Source organism: Asparagus officinalis, chromosome 4 (assembly GCF_001876935.1).
Source record: "Asparagus officinalis chromosome 4, Aspof.V1, whole genome shotgun sequence".
In the NCBI taxonomy this organism is placed as follows: Eukaryota; Viridiplantae; Streptophyta; class Magnoliopsida; order Asparagales; family Asparagaceae; genus Asparagus; species Asparagus officinalis.
This window is the reverse complement of record NC_033797.1, coordinates 144,946,684-144,952,183: the sequence shown is the minus strand read 5'-3', so window position 1 is coordinate 144,952,183 and position 5,500 is coordinate 144,946,684. Positions and strand designations below refer to the sequence as shown.

The 5,500-nt window shown below is 36.1% G+C and overlaps 1 long non-coding RNA gene across 8 annotated transcripts in view; it reads left to right on the top strand.

Annotated features, from left to right (window-relative positions):
* LOC109839649 overlaps nt 1-5,500 on the top strand; it is a 12,146-nt gene continuing 6,646 nt past the window's right edge. For 5 of the 8 annotated variants that reach the window (XR_002246678.1, XR_002246681.1, XR_002246684.1 and 2 more), the window contains exon 1: nt 57-4,336. This is a non-coding gene — a long non-coding RNA (uncharacterized LOC109839649). Of the gene's footprint in view, nt 4,337-5,500 lie in introns of all 8 variants that reach the window. The other 3 variants (XR_002246679.1, XR_002246680.1, XR_002246682.1) reach the window with 3 other exon arrangements.

The following is a 5,500-nucleotide window of genomic DNA, read 5'->3' as shown; positions in this document are numbered from 1 at the left end:
GATTGACCTTGTGAGTTAAAATGAGACTAGTCATAAACTACATTACAATGATCATGAGGAGGCACCTAACAAGTAACTGCAGAATCTGGTCAGTTTTCTTCTCTTATACTTCTTTTATTATTATTAATCTTTCATGTTGTTAGAATATCACTTTTTCGCCTCATTCTCTTCTTCTTTCAGTTGTGAGTTAAAATGAGAATAGTCATGTTACAATGATCATGAGTAGGCGGTTAGGCGCCTATTTTGTAACTGCAGAATCTGGTGAGTTTTCTTCTCCTATTCTGTTTTTTATCATTCTTCTTGTTAACCAACCTAAAAATGTGCCATTGTGTTGCTGCAAATCTTGGAACTAAGGGTTAGTTTGGCAACGTAAATACTAACCTGGTTTAGTTTTCAACTAGATAGGCTTAGTGTAGATTAGGCTAAACTAGTTATATGTGAACTAGTTTTGAGCTGGACCTAGTTTGGTAAGTATAGACAAAACTGATTCGAACTATTTATTGTTTGGTTAGCACATATCTTTAAAAATAGATCCCCAACTTGATGATCAGATTTTTTGTTCTTTTTTTCTCTTTAGATTTTTTGGGCCACTAAACGGGTTCTCTTCCAACCCCCCCCCCGGGGGGGGATTGATGGGGTTCTTTTCTGACCCAGTTGTTGGGGCAATATGGGGCCAAGCAAAAACAAGTTAGGCCCAACTTTTTGTTTTGCCAAACTAGGGCTAAGCTATTGGCCCAAGGTTGTTCCAACTAAAACCAGTGTAATAGGTTTACCAAACAGGCCCTAACATACTTCATGAATTACTGATGCACCTATTTCATAGTTTACTTTCAGACCTTAATATATGATTTTATCATAGCAAAGAATCTATAATCTTGCTGGTGCTACATTTTGAGTTTAGTTTGCCATGTACTGTAGATGTTTATTGTTAATGTTGATGATCATTTTATTTTATTTTTTAAAACATGGTTCTTTACCTTTTGTTGGCACGGAATTCGCGTGTACTTGTACAGTTGTTTAATTATTACATGTAACAGTGCTGCAACATTTATCTGGAGTTCTAAAATTTCAGTAACTCTTTTAACAGGTTCCAGCATTTACCCCTAGTGTATAATCGAAAACCTATTTTTAATGGTACAAAATCTTAAAATGGTTATCTTGTCCAAGCATCTTGATCCTAACTGGACTGACCCACTTACATTTTGCGTTAGGCAGGTCAACCCGAGATAGACCCACATCCTTTTATTGGAACCATAAACAAATGTTAATTTCGACTTGCTGGGTAAATTTTGCCGCACTTAATCTTGGGTATCTTTAATTTTCTTGGATCAACTAGGTTTTGATAGGTCATTATGCTTTGCGGGGAGAGGTAAAAGTGCTATGTTATGATGTTTTTTTTCATTTATATTGAATTTATTTCTCAGTTGGATTGTTGAAAGAAGATTAGGGACCTCATTAGTCTCTTATCTCCGTATCTTGTGTTCAGCAATTTTACATCCAATCAATTTCTTGCTTGCACCTGTTTTAGGACCTTATTGTTATCAAAAGGCTAGTTAAAATTAATTAATATTACCCATTTGATCCTATTGCTCAGCGGATTAATACTTCACAAGTGATATTTCATTTTGTTTTTATGACTACAGCCACTGTAATATTCTTTATTTCGAGACAACAATCTTGGGTTAGTGATTACTTAACTTTTAGTAATCAGATTTTAGCTGCAGACCTTGGTTGCAACTTTACTGTTATATTTTTTAATCCTATTGCTCAGCAGATTAATACTTTACAAGTGATATTTTATTTTGTTTTTATGACTATACCCACTGTAATGTTCTTTATTCCAAGACAACAATCTCAGATAAGTGAAACAAGCTCTATTATCCCTCTATTAGGAGGCCAAGCCAAACTTACTTGACTCTGTCACTTCAACATATAGCCAATCACGCGCAACTGAATACCACTAAGGATGCTGACTAGCATGTGCTTCAGATATTTTTTTTTTGCTAATGTTTCTCCTATCACTTGTTGTTTGGCTACTTTTCACTGTCTTTAAATTCCAGATTCAAGACAAGGAGATGTTTTCTACTGTAAATAAAAAATATGGAATGATCAGTTTTCATCAGGATCCTGGACAGTACAAAACTTGTGAGATGATAGAGCACATTGCACATTGACTCATCTATTCACCCACTAAACACTTGTTTTTTCTGTTATTTCATTCTTGAACCTGCTTGTGGTTGGCTGTCCACCTACTCCAGATAATATGGTGCTGTCTATGTATAATTTCTTTCTAATGACACTTAGTTTATCTATAATAGGATTTGTACTATTTCTTACTGTACTATGAAAGTGTAAATCCATGTTCTAGTTTTTCTTAAACCTGAAATCTCGAGTTATAATTTACCTTATAACCTTCACCAATAAGTCAGAGGGAAAACCGTAACCATAACTTTAGTGCTTTTCTATCGTTGTTGAAGTCTTGAAGAAGATATTATCAGTCTTTAGGCTATTATTTTATATTTTATTGATCAGCTCTGAAGAATATATCATTGATGAATTAAGTTTTTTTTTATTTGTATCATTTTTCTTTTGGCTTTTATGTGATGATAACTGATAAGCCTTTTAGATGAAATTAACCAGAGCATTCAGGTCTGGATACCGGTACTGTTGCTTTTCACTTGACTGTCCATGTTTCCATCTTCAATTGTTTAAAAGGGATCTTGTTCCAGTTAACTACCAAACATTGTTCATATCTTTTGGGAGCATCGTGTTGTTAATTAAACATTTGTCTAACATGCATATTTTATTGATGATTTTACAATTTTAGGGACTAGGCATGTAAATTGAGTTGATTAATCTGATTCATTTGCATTTCCCAAATCGCTTGGAGAGGAAAGATAACTTTCCCCATTAACTATAGGAATTTTGGGATCTATTGGCAATATGGTTATTAGGTCATGCTTGTCTTTTGATTTACTCGCTAGTTGCTACTTGCTATTCACAAGTACTTTTTATTGTTTTGATGTCATAAACTAATTGATATTAAAGGTTCAGTGTCCTTTTTTCTCTTCTCTTTTCTTTTCTTTTCTTTTCTTTTTTTAATTGATATTTGGTGAGATGTGGCTGGTTTAGCATTGGGTTTGGGAAGAAATTGGGTGGTCATGAAGGACGTGGGCATTGAGAAGGCACTGCTCTCAAGTTCAATCTGCCAAAAATCACTTACTTTTCCCCTAATTTCTATTTCGATGGATGAGGTCCCCAAAATTTTTTTGCTGCCAAGTTTTCTCTGAGACCTGTTAACTATTTTTTAGCAGAATTTTATTTATTTTTACAGGTAGCTTTCCTCTTGGTTTCTCACCAAAACATTTTTCCTTTATAGGGTGATTAGGGTCTTATGAACTTTCTTGGTAATTGTAGATTATAAAGCTTGTAAATTCTTGTTTTAGCTCCCAAGATATCAATGTGGATATCAGGGATTCGGCAATGGAGGATAAGGGAATTGCATAGATGGTACTCGCTTATTGAAAGAGGGAGAGGAAGATAGTCCACCAAAACTGTTTACTGGTAAATTGTCTCTTAGCATGTTAACTGTAGAATTTCAGAAACTGCCCGAAATATGAGTAATTAGGTCAAGCCTGTCTTTTGATTTACTTGCTATATACACAAGGAGTTATGATTGTTTTGATGCCATAAACCTATTGATGTAAAAGATTTGCAAGTTATTTTGTGGAGATTTAGGAGGTTTAGGGTTTGAAGAAGTACCCCTTAGTATCAGGATGAGATGAGCCAGTGATGAACGACGAGGGCATCGAGAAGGTGGTGCCCTCGATTTCAAACCTCCTAAAATTGCGGTTTCATCCCCTAATTTCTTTTTTGATGGATGAGGCCGCCAAATTATTTCACGGGTAAGCTTTGTCTTAGACCCATCTACTATTTTCAGCAGAATTTTTTTTTTAGGTAGCTGGCCTCTTGGTTTTCTTGTTGGAATATACTTCCTTTCTAGGGTTGTGATGAATTTTCTTGGTACTTGTAGATTATGAAGCTTGTAAAAGTCTTGTGTCAGCCTCTCAACTTCCTCGATATCTCTTCTGCGGACATCAATGCTTTGGCGATGGAGGACAATGACATCGAGTTGATGGTGCTTGCTTATTTAAATAGGGTGAGGAGGATGATAGTCAACCAAAACCTTTTGCTGGTAAGTTTTCTCTTGGACAACTTAACTGTAGAATTTTGGTAACAGTTCGAAATATTGGTTATTAGGTCAAGCTTGACTTTTGATTTACTTGCCATTCAGAAGGACATTCTGAAAAGCTGTGAATTTAGAATTCAGATACAGGTATGTTGAAATAAATATTCATTAGATTATGATTTCTTCCATCTATGCATGGAATCATATGAGATGGTTAGTTATTAAACTCATAATTGAAACCAAGTAATATGTAAGCCTCATATAGTGATTTTCCATTTTCGTTTGCTATTATTTAATTTAAACTAGCTATATTGCTTACTTTGAATAGTAACTCTAGGTGTTTGGCAGTTTATTATAGGATTTAGGGTTAGGATTAGTTGAAAGAAAGAAACATTACTTTGGTTCGGTAGAGGTTTTGGTATTGGTCTGGCTTTGTTATTAGTTTAGGCATGGCTTTGGTTTTGGCTTGGCTTTTGTCTTGGTTTTGGGTTAGTTTGGTTTGCTTTTGTTTTGGTATTGGTTTTGGGTTGGTTTCGTATTCGGTTTGCTGTTGTGATGGGGACATCCGGACACATACACGGGATTTTCGCCGAGTTTATCAGCGAAGGAGACGCCATGTTGCAGCACTATGGTTTTGATTTCAATTGTAATAAATTAGTTTAAAATTTAAATTTTTGAATTTCAGAATTTCGAATTTTGAATTTTATTTGGTAGCTAATTAGTTAATTGGTTGTATTTTGGTTATGAGAGAGATTTGAGGGATTTAGAGGATTTTCCAAATCTGTATTTTTTCTTTATTTAAACTCTCTTGTAATCAGATTGAGAATTATTGAAGATGAAAATGAAATTGATTTTGCTCAGTTGAGGTGTGAAACCCTAGCAAGTTCATTTTCGTTTCTTCTACAGCACAAAAAAAAGAAAACAAAAGAAAATTAAAAAAAAACCGCACTGTTCATCTTCTCCCCCATCTCAAAATCAACAGAACCCATCAAACATTTCTTGTTTCTCCTCAAATCCGTCGACCCTCTGACCTCCTCCACCGCCCGGCGGGCGAGATGTAACTGAACAGAGTGAGTATTCAAAATTATGCATCAGGCTTCCTTCGTTCGTGTAGCAATGGAGAGGAGAAGGGCGGCGGATCGGATGACTGAGCGAAACGGCGGCGGGAGCGGGTGAAGTCGGCGGTGGCCTGAGCGAGGAGACTGGAGGTGTGGCGTTGCAGGAACGACGGGCCGAGATTGTGGGGGGTGGGAGGAAGCACTGAGGCGGGGCGTGCTGGTCTGCCGGAGGAGAGGACTCGGCGGTGGGTTA